Raw genomic sequence first — 12,855 nt, forward strand, 5'->3', positions numbered from 1 at the left:
AAAGTCGCTATGATTTGCTTATTGCCAGTAATATCTAACGGGAACAATAAAAAGATGAATGAATAAACCGTATCAAACGTTCGATTCGATATTCAAGTAACGTATTTTGACTGTGATTTTCCGAACCTTTTCTAATCTGATATTTTTTATGTTGTCCTACAGCTCTTGAACTCCTGGGACCGACTGCTTGAGTGCTGAAAGGTAAGACTCTTATCATCAAATCATTGCCGCGTCGAGCGCCCCGTACACTCGCTGACAAAGATGGGTGGTGGCATTTCCTGCTCGCTTTCCATTTGGGATCGTGCTAACGCCGGCTGCTGCAGAAGCCAGTCTCGGAGGGCTGAGCGCTGAAGGAACTCTTGCACTTTTCTCCCCCACTGTTTAATTAGCATGGGCTGGCAGACTGGCGGCGCTGCTTTAGCAATCACGAATCCTGCCCAGCCAATAAGAACTGGTATTCAAGCACGTCTGACAGAGATAAATGGCGTGCCACGGCATCTCGGCTTCAGTCCGTCGTCCCCGATGCTATAGCGCCGAGTGGAGAGAACAGAGGCACAAATCTAAGTGGGCATTTAGGTCATTCAATAATAGCATAAATCTACAAAGTTGTCCGTTTTGATGTGGAGTGTACTGTGTTTTTCTTTTCTTTTTTGCAAGATTGGACGGTTCAAGAACAACCAAAACATTACGATCACCTGACATTTATGCACCCTTTTTACAGCTGTAACAAATAGTGTATTTTATGTACAATTTTCGATCAGAACCACAACTATCTTCATTAAGAATACTGCAATTTGCATCCAACTTTGCATCACTCTTACTTTCTTAGACTTCTCTTGAAAACATCTGACCACTGCAAACCAAGAATACTGACAATTTGTTCCTGTTTAACCAAGTAAAGACACACAATGGAGCTTTATTGTTCCACCTGTCCGTCTCAATCAAGATGTTCTGAGATATTAAACAGGGCTGTGAATCGCAGGGTCCCCCACAATTCAATGCGATACACGATACGATAATATAACGATTTTGCGATACATGCTATAATCGAATTCTACGCTATATTATCACTATTTTTAAATACACTTTTTTTGAAGAACCCAATACATTTTAAAAACATTAATCTGCGTTAAAATAAAACCTGTACAAACTTAAAATGAAATACACCCATTTTAATCATCAAAACAGTCAAAATTCCACATGTTTTGCGTGAACAGGTTTTCGTTCTTTAAAAAAGCACCAAAATTGTGGCGCGGTCATAAAATAACTTGGAAAAACGATACGATACCAATAATGACTCATGGCAATATATCTATACAGCAGCCCACGATATCGATACTGTATCACCATATTTGGTATCACAATATTTAGATATTTTGGCACGCCGCTAGTATTAAACTTATCTATCGCCATGGCAAAAGCAGGCAATGCCACCAGGTAAAGTTACAGGTTAGATCTGCGGTGATACAACCCCGCTCAAGTATGTTTAAGCACTAAAAAGACTGGCAATTGCAAAATACTAGATAGATTTAATGCTATACTATGGGACTTTCCACTTCTACTGAAAGTGTTTTTCAGACTTCCTATAAGTGATCTGTTCTTCTGTATCTACCTCTGTATCTACCTGCGTTGCACCAATGAAATTTCCCCATGTGGGACAATAAAGGAATATCTTATCTTATCTTATCTTATCTTATCTTAAAGCAATAAAAACCAAATAAGGATAGTGGTGGCATTCCCCTCACCAGAAAAGTATGTGTTTACTGTCATCACATCCACAGCCTTTAGTCATTCTTTCTTATTTGTGCAAAGCAGGTTGAAGGTTGTGACTTTATTTATTCAACACAACATGAACATGAAAGGCAAAGGTTTTTTCCTCAAATCACCAGTTTCACCACTATTTTAAAAAATATGAATTGAAGTGGACAGAAGTTTGGCTTCTTTTCTTTTAAGCAAACTAAATGTTATCCATGTGCCTGACAAGCTAATAAATATAGCAATCTGCAGACAGAGATCCAGATGCCAAGCTCCTCCAAGCGTTCTCTAATCAAACCAAAAAAAAAACATGTGGCTACACAGCTGAAGCTCACAGTTTGTTTCAGCTGCTTTATATTAGTATATATTAGTTTTGAATAGACATATATACATAGAAATAGCTCATAGGTGACCAACGATGCAGATGGTCATAGTGTTTAGCACATTTTTCATCCATAACGACTATAATTTATCGTGATCATTTTGGAACGGAGTGAAGTTAAGCTACGTTGTTCATCTATACAACATCTATACATCGTCTTTCAACTATCTCGTTTTTGCAGATCGTAGCATGCTAGCAGTTTGAAGCAGCGGTTTGGGTTTTGTTAGCCTGCCTCCTTTTCATGGCTTTGTCTTCTTTCCACGCGCAGTCGTAACATTCCTCTGTACTCTAACGCACAAGAGTGGCAATAAAAAAAATACCGCTCGAATGTGTTTATTTGAATCAGAACGGATAAAAGACTTTTCAGTTTCAAGCAGATTTGTGGTTGTGTTTCGCTCTCAACTCTGAAGTAGAAGTTAAAATGCCAACGCTGTATTGATTTGATGTCTTTTTTGGCACATTCGTATGTATAATTAAAGTTTGATTAGTTATTGCTACCACTTTAAATAGTTTTATTGGTCGCTTGTTTGACAGAGACTGCTATAAACATGTGCACCGCTAATGCTCGTTTTTCAGCGTCTGTCCTTTGTTGGACTTTCATCGAATACTAACGCTAAAACACAATTGCATTCTCCTCCGTATCCTTCAAGCTATAGAGTAGGGACTTTAGTAGAATTTAGCTCAAATGTGTTTCTTTGATGCGGAACAAAGACAATGTTTGCCTCGCTTCAATAATCAACGTTGTCAACAATTTGAGACTACAATTATAAGCCAGAGAAAGCTTTTGGGGGTCTGCACTCGGCCCGTGGCTACAAATTGCATAAAAAAGGTTTTGGTCCGGTACCATCGTCTGGTGATTACTGCCAGAGTGAGCTGTTTTGGTGCGATGATGACTGTGTTTGTGAAGAAGGGGTTTCTCTCCATCCCGGGCCTGTTGATGTGAAGGCGGATGAAAGCTGCTTTGAGGTTACAGTACAGCTCTCGCTCGCCGCGCTGCTCCCTCCCCCCGCGTCGTCTCTCGCCGGGTGCTATCTCCGTCAGCCTGCCTCCCGCCTGCCTCTGTTGTTTCCCCGTCCAATTTTCTCTATGCATTCAGCCCTCTCTCCATCACCGCAGACTCTTGTGCTGCCGCCTCCTGCACTTTTCCCCCAAACCCTTCTCGCACAGAGCTTTTGTTCGACTTTAACCAGTTTTGAAAGAAAAGCGGGGGAAATATGGCCAGTCAAACGCTGCAAAATATACTGGGTACAAGCTTTTTGTCCGTCCATTAGTTCTTCTAGTTCTTCAAGTTCTTCTTCTAGTTCTTTTAGTTCTTCTAGTTCTTCTTCTAGTTATTTTAGTTCTTCTAGCTTTTCTTCTAGTTCGTCTAGTTCTTCTTCTAGTTTGTCTACTTCTTTTTCTAGTTCTTCTTTAAGTTCTTCTTCTAGTTCGTCAAGTTATTTTAGTTCTAGTTCTTTTAGTTGTTCTAGTTCTTCTAGTTTTTCTTCTAGTTCTTTTAGTTCTTCTTGTTGTTCTTCTAGATGTTCTTTTAGTTGTTATTTTAGTACTTCTAATTCTTCTTCTAGTTCCTCTTCTAGTTCTTCTTCTAGTTCTTCTTTAAGTTCTTCTAGTTTTTCTTCTAGTTCTTCTAGTTCTACTAGTTGTTCTTCTAGGTGTTCTTTTAGTTGTTCTCGTTGTTCTTCTAGGTGTTCTTTTAGTTGTTCTCGTTGTTCTTCTAGCTGTTGTTCTAGGTGTTCTTATAGTTCTTCGAGTTCCTTTTCTATTTCTTCTTCTTCTTCTTCTTCTTCTTCTTCTTCTTCTTCTTCTTCTTCTTCTTCTTCTTCTTCTTCTTCTTCTTCTTCTTCTTCTTCTTCTTCTTCTTCTTCTTCTTCTTCTTCTTCTTCTTCTTCTTCTTCTTCTTCTTCTTCTTCTTCTTCTTCTTCTTCTTCGTGTTGTGTATTATGGTGGTTGATATCCAAGTGTTACATTACCACCACCCACTGTAGTTAGACTTTAGACTTTCTTTTCCTTCTTTAAATATATTCCACAAAGTATTATTGTTGATCATTGATGCTTTAGGTGATTTTCAGACAGATGTTATATTCTCAGATGGAGGAAATTCTTCTCTTAGTGACGAGAGCGCGGAACTCGCCAATATAAAGTTGTGATGCCAGGTTTTAAGTCATTTAAGTCCACATCGCTGCAATCCAGTAACAACACAGCTCAGAAGAATAATAGATACAAATTGCAGTTTTTGCAGGCTTAAAAATGAAACAACTTCATTTGTTTTGGACCTGCCCTGACACTGCAAGTCTTAAGAAAGGATTTTGTTAAATATGGTCCTCGTTTTTTTTCTCATTAAGTTTAAAGACATGCTGTTTGGTTTCCATAAACACAGTGCACAGAAAGCAAACACTATTATATCATTTTCTCTAGCTAAAGTTCACGTACACATATTTTAGAGTAAGAGGACAGTGTTATAACATGGCTAATAGCACAAAAACGCTATTTTATACAACATAACGTATATAATGTGTGTCTTTAAGAAGATACTAAGGGCGATCCAAAAGATATGGAAATTAAAGGGAACAAATAGGGAATAAGCGGTAGAAAATGGATGGATGGAAATAGTTCTCTAGGCCTGAGCACTACAAGACTGCAAGAAAAGAGCAACTAAATCTGCAATTCATTCCAAGCTGTACACTTGTAAGCGAACAGAACAAAGGGTTCAGGTGCGTGCCCTGAGCCATTTTGAGAAATATTCCCTCTGACCGACCACATGGCACCTCCGAAGATAGCAACAAATGTGCATCTGTTCCCATCACGCTAGAACTCCGCCAATTCCACTTTAGAGTCTAAGAAGTCTTGCTATATTTTTATTCCGCTTGGCTTGACTCGATCAGTCCTCAGGTAACCCACAACGCCGTAAAGATCCTCTATTCAACGCCAAGGAGCGCCAATTCAGTTCAGAGAAAGCGGAACTAAAAAAACAGCTCTTTTGATACAAACCAAAGCCCGGGTTCTTTAGATTTCATTTTGCACTAAAGCAGACTCGTGAACAATGTCTTCACGAGACACTTGGAGCAATTCTGACACATCAGATTATTTGTTATTGCCTCTAAAAAAGCCACACATTCACTTTGGCTTCTGTTGGCGTTATACAAGAGGCACACAATAAAAAATATCGACTACTCTGTACTTTTGTTATTGGATTTCTAGTATTACTTGGGTAATCATTTTGTCAAGACATTTGGCCTAAAGTATCTTGTCTTAGGATATAAATACATGAGTTTCTGCTTCCTGATAGTGCCATTTTGAAGACGTTTCACCGCAATAAACATGATAATAAAGGTAATACAATACATGTTTTATCTTATAAGAATAGGAAGTTGAGCTGAGGTGAATGAAACATGCACAGGTTTAATCAGCACGGTGACTGCTCAGATGTTATATCGGGTGATTTGTTTGAAGTTTTTGAACCTCTTGACACTTTTTGTTGTGTTATTTATAACTCGCTCCACTTCTATCATCTTGGATTGAAGTGAAATCTTTAAGAAGTAAAGCGTCGAAGGAACAAGGGAGGAAAATAAACAACAGAACACTCCAAGTATTCAACCGTTACCTGTGGTGGAAGACATGCTCCATTTTGTGTAAGTGAAAGTACAGATCAAAATGTTACTAGGGTGAAATACAAGATTTTTAAACTTTTCAGTTAAAGTTCAGTTCAAAAATGTGGAGTGGTGGAAAAATGGTTTAAAAGTATCCACAACAAAAAGTGCAGATACCTAAAAATGTTGTTTGAGTACAGTACTTTTTTTACTTCCCAACACTGACCATTACCATATATTCCAATAATAAAATAGATCCATAAATTAGACCTATTATAAATATCACGTAGACATTTTGGCCCTATTTGACAATGATACAAAGTACTTTCAGCTTAAGATATACCGGGTAATGAGTTTGAATGAGTTTAGGTCACACCAAATGATAAAACGGCTTTGATTGACCCACTTTTAATCATGTATTTAAGCATATTTTCCATAGTACTTCATAATTTTGCGCTTTGCATGAAGTGGCATTGTGCTGTACTTCTCCCAGGACGGCCACACTCGTACCTCAAGCGTACCGTACTTTTCTGATTGTATTTCTTTGCACTTGAAGAGGCATGCTTGTTTTCTCATCGATTATATTTACAAGCCTTCTATATTTTACCGTGCAAATCAGAGCAATTGTTTCCAAGTGCATGCATGAATCAATTCCTCCGTGGAGCCTGGGCGTGCGTGTGCGCGCCGCTCAATATCTCCAATTTATGTTTTAATTACGATGATCTACTAAGTGCCGTGAGCTTGGACCCGCTTTCACAGCGCGAGCCAACAAAGGAGGAAGGCATGATGCAATGAATTCTATTGTCTAAATGAAGCAGCTGTTGACTGGGATTCTGTGAAAATAATATAATATACCATTCCACAATGTGCTGACTGAGCAAAGATGGCTAAAAGGACATAAAATAATGTCTTTTTTATGGTTCTGATTTTGAACTCATAAGAAAAAAATGCACTGACTGACTCCAATCAGACAAAGGATCATACAGTCATAATTCATAATCACAAGTTATTATTATTCTTGTCCAGATCATGGCAGTGTTACAATTTTTTGCTTGAATAAATGTCATGCCAACTAAGACTTTCAGATGTATAAAGGTTAAGCTCTACAAAATATAAAAGGTATTGTGTCCAAATCATGTGCCATACTGTCATATTCATATGCAATAACGTCATATTTATGTGCAATACTCATACGCAATAATGTCATATTCATGTGCAATACTCATACGCAATAACGAAATATTCATTTGCAATACTCATACACAATAATGTCATATTCATGTGCAATACTCATACGCAATAATGTCATATTCATGTGCAATACTCATACGCAATAATGTCATATTCATGTGCAATACTCATACGCAATAATGTCATATTCATGTGCAATAATCATACACAATAATGTCATATGCATGTGCAATACTCATACGCAATAACGTCATATGCATGTGCAATACTCATACGCAATAATGTCATATTCATCTGCAATACTCATACGCAATAATGTCATATTCATGTGCAATACTTATACGCAATAATGTCATATTCATCTGCAATACTCATACGCAATAATGTCATATTCATGTGCAATAATCATACGCAATAATGTCATATGCATGTGCAATACTCATACGCAATAATGTCATATTCATGTGCAATACTCATACACAATAATGTCATATTCATGTGCAATACTCATACGCAATAATGTCATATGCATGTGCAATACTCATACGCAATAATGGCATATGCATGTGCAATACTCATACGCAATAATGCCATATTCATGTGCAATACTCATACGCAATAATGTCATATTCATGTGCAATACCCATACGTAATAATGTCATATTCATGTGCAATAATCATACGCAATAATGTCATATTCATGTGCAATAATCATACGCAATAATGTCATATGCATGTGCAATACTCATACGCAATAACGTCATATTCATGTGCAATACTCATACACAATAATGTCATATGCATGTGCAATACTCATACGCAATAACGTCATATTCATGTGCAATACTCATACACAATAATGTCATATTCATGTGCAATACTCATACGCAATAATGTCATATTCATGTGCAATACTCATACACAATAATGTCATATTCATGTGCAATACTCATACGCAATAACGTAATTTTCATGTGCAATACTCATACGCAATAATGGCATATTCATGTGCAATACTCATACGCAATAATGTCATATGCATGTGCAATACTCATACGCAATAATGGCATATGCATGTGCAATACTCATACGCAATAATGCCATATTCATGTGCAATACTCATACGCAATAATGTCATATTCATGTGCAATACCCATACGTAATAATGTCATATTCATGTGCAATAATCATACGCAATAATGTCATATTCATGTGCAATAATCATACGCAATAATGTCATATGCATGTGCAATACTCATACGCAATAACGTCATATTCATGTGCAATACTCATACACAATAATGTCATATGCATGTGCAATACTCATACGCAATAACGTCATATTCATGTGCAATACTCATACACAATAATGTCATATTCACGTGCAATACTCATACACAATAATGTCATATTCATGTGCAATACTCATACGCAATAACGTAATTTTCATGTGTATATAACTGCTGTAAATAAGAGTGTTTACATTGGCCACTATTATTATTATTTTTGTCTTATGTTGTTTTATTTTTATTTATTTTCTTTCTATTTCTTACTACAAATATAAGAGGTTTTTGTCGATAAGAGTTTTGTTTATAAGAGTTTTTTTTTTTTTCTATTAAGAGTGATTTTTAAAGCTTTCTATAAGTGATCTGTTCTTTTACTCCTGTATCTACTGCGTTGCAACACCGAAATTTCCCCATTGTGTGGACAAATAAAGGCTTATCTTATCTTATCTTAAATTTGTTTAAAAGGCTTGATTCATCCATATTTATAATAAAAACAGTTTTGTATCAGCATCAGTATCAGTTTTGTATCATAAAGTATTTTCTAATGACCATCTTTTAGATATAAACAAAAAGTATCAAACTAAACGCCACGCCGCTCACTTCTGGTTATGTAATGATGCCATATTTAGATTTCTTGAGTATCCAAATATTCATCATTTATACATCTTTCACCTCTTTCTTTAGCAGTGGTAACTTTCTCTCTCTTCTCGCTCTTTATTTTGAAAACTATTGAAACTCTTGTGGCTGGACTGAGCATAGTTGCATCTTATTTACAGTTTAAAGCCAGTAACTCAATGACGTCTTTCTTGGCCTCTTTGATTATCCCCGAGAACACTGTAAAGAATTCAACCTTTACCAACAATAATCCCCACATGACGTTGTAGAACGGCAGTTTCTAAAGTGTTTTATTTTTGGAAGACGCAGGAGACAGTTTTTCTTGATAATTAGTCAATCGCAGATGCTCCGGCAGTACTACCTATTATACTCCAGTGGAAAAATGGCCCCATAGTGCGCTGCTGTCAAGCCTCTTAAGTTGATAGCTATGTCTTTACACGCTGCGGGAAGAATCCCTTTCTGTCAAACAGCAGCTGGTGAAGACAACATGATGCGCGGGCCATGGACGAGTGAGCCATCAAACCTCGACTCTGTGACAGGGTTTTGGCAAGAGGAGCTGCCTCACTCTGAACGGCTTTTTGGTGCATGAATCAATGATAATTGTGCTGTGTTTCTGGCTTAAATGGAAGAACTATACCCTCAGAAGTAACAGTCAAAAAGTCCACCGCGAGGAGTGGAAGGAGGTGGACTGAGAGTGACTGAGATGAATCATAGTTCTCCTGGGATTGGGCTTAATTAAGTGGGAAACACTCAGTGCGCCGCTATGCCAATACAAGCCATATCACATAAATTATCAGGATCAATGAAAGCAAGGTTACAATATGCACCAGACGAGGCGGATTTCAACGCAGGATTGAAAAGGAAAATGTGCACAGCTTCCAGCATGTTCTTTGAGGGATGAAAATCAAATTGACTTGGCTACAAGTTATTGGATCTTTTAGTATCTTGGCTTATAAATGACTTGAAAATGAAAAATGAACTGCCAATATATATCCATCAGTTTTGAAAGTTCAAGGATGCAGGCACAACAATAGTCCAATTCTGAAGATATTTGTATTTTTATGATTGCAGTGTACTTATATCATGCTTTTCCACCTTCAAGGCACTTTACTAGGCAATAGGGGTAAAGTGTCTTGCCTTAGGACACAACAACATTTCCTCTAGCGCCCCACTGTGGCACCTGGTGTTCCAGCAGTCTCCCATCCAAGTACTAACCAGGCCCTGACCTGCTTCAGAGAGCTGGAGAGATCGAGCAGTGGCAAGCGGGTACTAAATACTGTACTACAGAAATGTCTTTCAGTGGTAATGTTCCTTGTAACTATATTTGTACTCAACTCCATCACATTTCAAAAACACCAGTTAATATTTCACCAAAACCTGTCTGCAATACTCTGTAACTTAAAACCTTAAGCATTGGCTGTAACTTTATTCATACATGTTTGTCACCAGCTTTCCAACTGATTTGTGATCAAATCAAATCCAACACCCTAATCCCCGGCTTCATCGGGCACTAATTCCATTTCAAACCAAGCCTCCTTTCTCCCCTTCATCCTTCATCCCTCCTGAAAAGAACAGTGATTAGAAGTAGTCTTATGTGGTGACTATTGCCACCCATCCGCCTCACCCAACGGGACCTGTTTGAATCTTCAAAGCCAAAGCCATTTCTATCAACATCCAGGGATCAGGCAATTTCACCATCCCGCCCCCACCTGCCTAAAACGGGGAGGGCTGTAGTGTTTCTGGGCCTCGGTTGTAATCTCTATGGCTGTCGACAGATCTCGCGAAAGGGTCAGCGGCGATAACAGAAAGGCTCAGGGGGAGGCAGGGGAGAGGAGGGGGAAGAAGAAAGATCCAGGGGCTAAAAGCACAGAAATGCCGCTAAGTGCTGTAGGGGAGGCAGAGGCAGAGATTTAGATGAGAAACATGATTGGAGTGCAAAGCCAGTCCGGGTACAATCCACTACCAGTAACCTATGGCCTACAGCAAAAAGATATATTGTATAGAAGTTTGGCTTTCAGAAAGACTTACACAAAACAAACTGTACTTGTCTCACAGCGGTAACTGAAAAAAAGACCACTCTAACCTTGAAGATCTTCTGGATCAGGGATAAACGCTCAATTTATCAAAAGCCATAAAGTTGCTGTATCACAAAACTTGAGTAATATTCTGACACTATATCAGTGGTGAACCAGCAGGTCAGAGGGTTGTTCCACGGCACTTGTTGTTTTTTTTTGTTTTCCTGCAAAATATTCTTTTCCCAAAAAGCTAAAATGACCCTTTCATATTTATAAAGACATCTTGTAGAATTACAAACCAATCAACCAAAATGAAAACCTTGCTGGAGCCAATCAAAGGCAATTACCATTTTAATTATTAGCTCAAATCACTTCTAAATCAATATTTATCTACAAACTGGGTCCAATTTGTCATGGGTGAGCGCCCGACAAACCAATGACCCAGCTAGAAAACACTATTTTTATTTTGTCATAGCCTCATGACCTTTTGTTACATTCAGTCCAGTCGGTCCCTTATTAAAACCGCTATTAACCAGAACTAAAACGAGACATAATGGTGGAAAAGATGGCAAGGTGAAAGGTCGTATGCAGGGGACAGGATCCATGTTCCGCATTGGCATCGGCCTGACGTGGCGCACATAAGACATTACTCACAGTCCGTCAGTCGCTGGCTCTTATGTATTTGATATACATATGGAGATTCATAGTCTGGGGTTGCTTTCTGCACGCTGCACGCTGAGAAGCAGCATGGTAGGCAGTGACACAAAGCTAATGCCTTGTCACACAGGCTGTCGGCAGATTAGCCAGTGGATTACACCCCAGCCATTAGATGTGCAAGGAGCGAAAGGCCACAAACATGCCAGAGGAGGAAGAGGGGAGGAAGAGGGGAGCGAGGAGAAGCTGCTGCTGGGAAAGAAGTGTTTGAAAATGTAAAGAGAAAAGTTTTACCGGCACGTGTTCGGACATAAATGCACTGTAAATGACTGGTCCTGAATAATTACCACTATAACTACTAAACCTGTACATCTGCTCATGCCTATGCCGCTTGTACACATTCTCACCAGATTCCACATTTTTTGGACTTTGTGCTTCTTTCATGTGTTCCTTTTTTAAATAGAATTCAATACATGAATTAAATAGTAAAAAGCAATAATGAATCAAATAAATTAAGTTTAAAAAAAAAACTCAAATTAAAATGAATAAAATGAATAAAATGAATAAAATGAATAAAATGAATAAAATGAATAAAAATAAAATAAATAGAATAACCCTAACCCTTATGTCATATTTTGGAATCGCCTACAATTTCTTTCCCATTGAGGAAATAGTATTTATATTCAGTGGAAGCCATAGCTGCCTCGAGACATAATGGCTGAGAAGTGGGCACCATTATTTACCAGATTTCTCAAGATATTTATTCTGTATTATTTTATTTTTATCCCCATTAGCTTTTCCGAAATGGTTAAAATGGGGTGGTTAAAATGAAAAATTGCAGTTAAAGTTAGCGCACACTTTACAATTACACCAGGAGTTCCCAAACTTTTTAGCATGAAACCCCCAAAATAACCAACGCAGGGCTTTTATTTTGAAGTGGGTGAGATTTAAATCATGTTTATTGTATTCGTCTGAGTAGTTTATTGTCCAAATTCTAAAAAGAAAAACCCAAAAACGATCAATTAAAAAAGAAGGGGAGAAAAATAAAGAAAAGAAAAGGCGTGTCATAAATTAGAAATGATATTTTCCAAGTCATCCTGTAAACCCCACCCTCACTTTGGGAACCACTGAATTTTACAATAAAATAGTAGAAATGCTTAACAATACCTTATCAATAAATGGTGACATTATAGGGAATATTAGATAGATATAGAATAGATAGAATAGATATAGATAGAAGAGACATTAAAACGTTGAATATTTTACAATTCAACACTTCCAAGAACCTCATTTAAACTATACTTTTGTTCAGTTTTGTTGCAAATATTGGCTACTCACACACATATATTTGAACAGAAACAGTTCAAGCT

At 37.7% G+C, this 12,855-nt stretch overlaps 1 protein-coding gene across 11 annotated transcripts in view; it reads left to right on the forward strand.

Moving 5' to 3' along the window:
* LOC140371470 (receptor-type tyrosine-protein phosphatase delta-like) overlaps nt 1–12,855 on the forward strand; it is a 517,665-nt gene that overhangs the window by 345,512 nt on the left and 159,298 nt on the right. For all 11 annotated transcript variants that reach the window (XM_072458636.1, XM_072458627.1, XM_072458628.1 and 8 more), the window contains exon 8: nt 163–201. The gene's annotated coding sequence lies outside the window, so the exon portion shown is untranslated. The remainder of the gene's footprint in view (nt 1–162; nt 202–12,855) is intronic.

Source organism: Eucyclogobius newberryi, unplaced genomic scaffold, assembly GCF_026437365.1.
Source record: "Eucyclogobius newberryi isolate DKJ021-1_F unplaced genomic scaffold, fEucNew1.0.hap1 SCAF_22, whole genome shotgun sequence".
Lineage (NCBI taxonomy): Eukaryota > Metazoa > Chordata > Actinopteri > Gobiiformes > Gobiidae > Eucyclogobius > Eucyclogobius newberryi.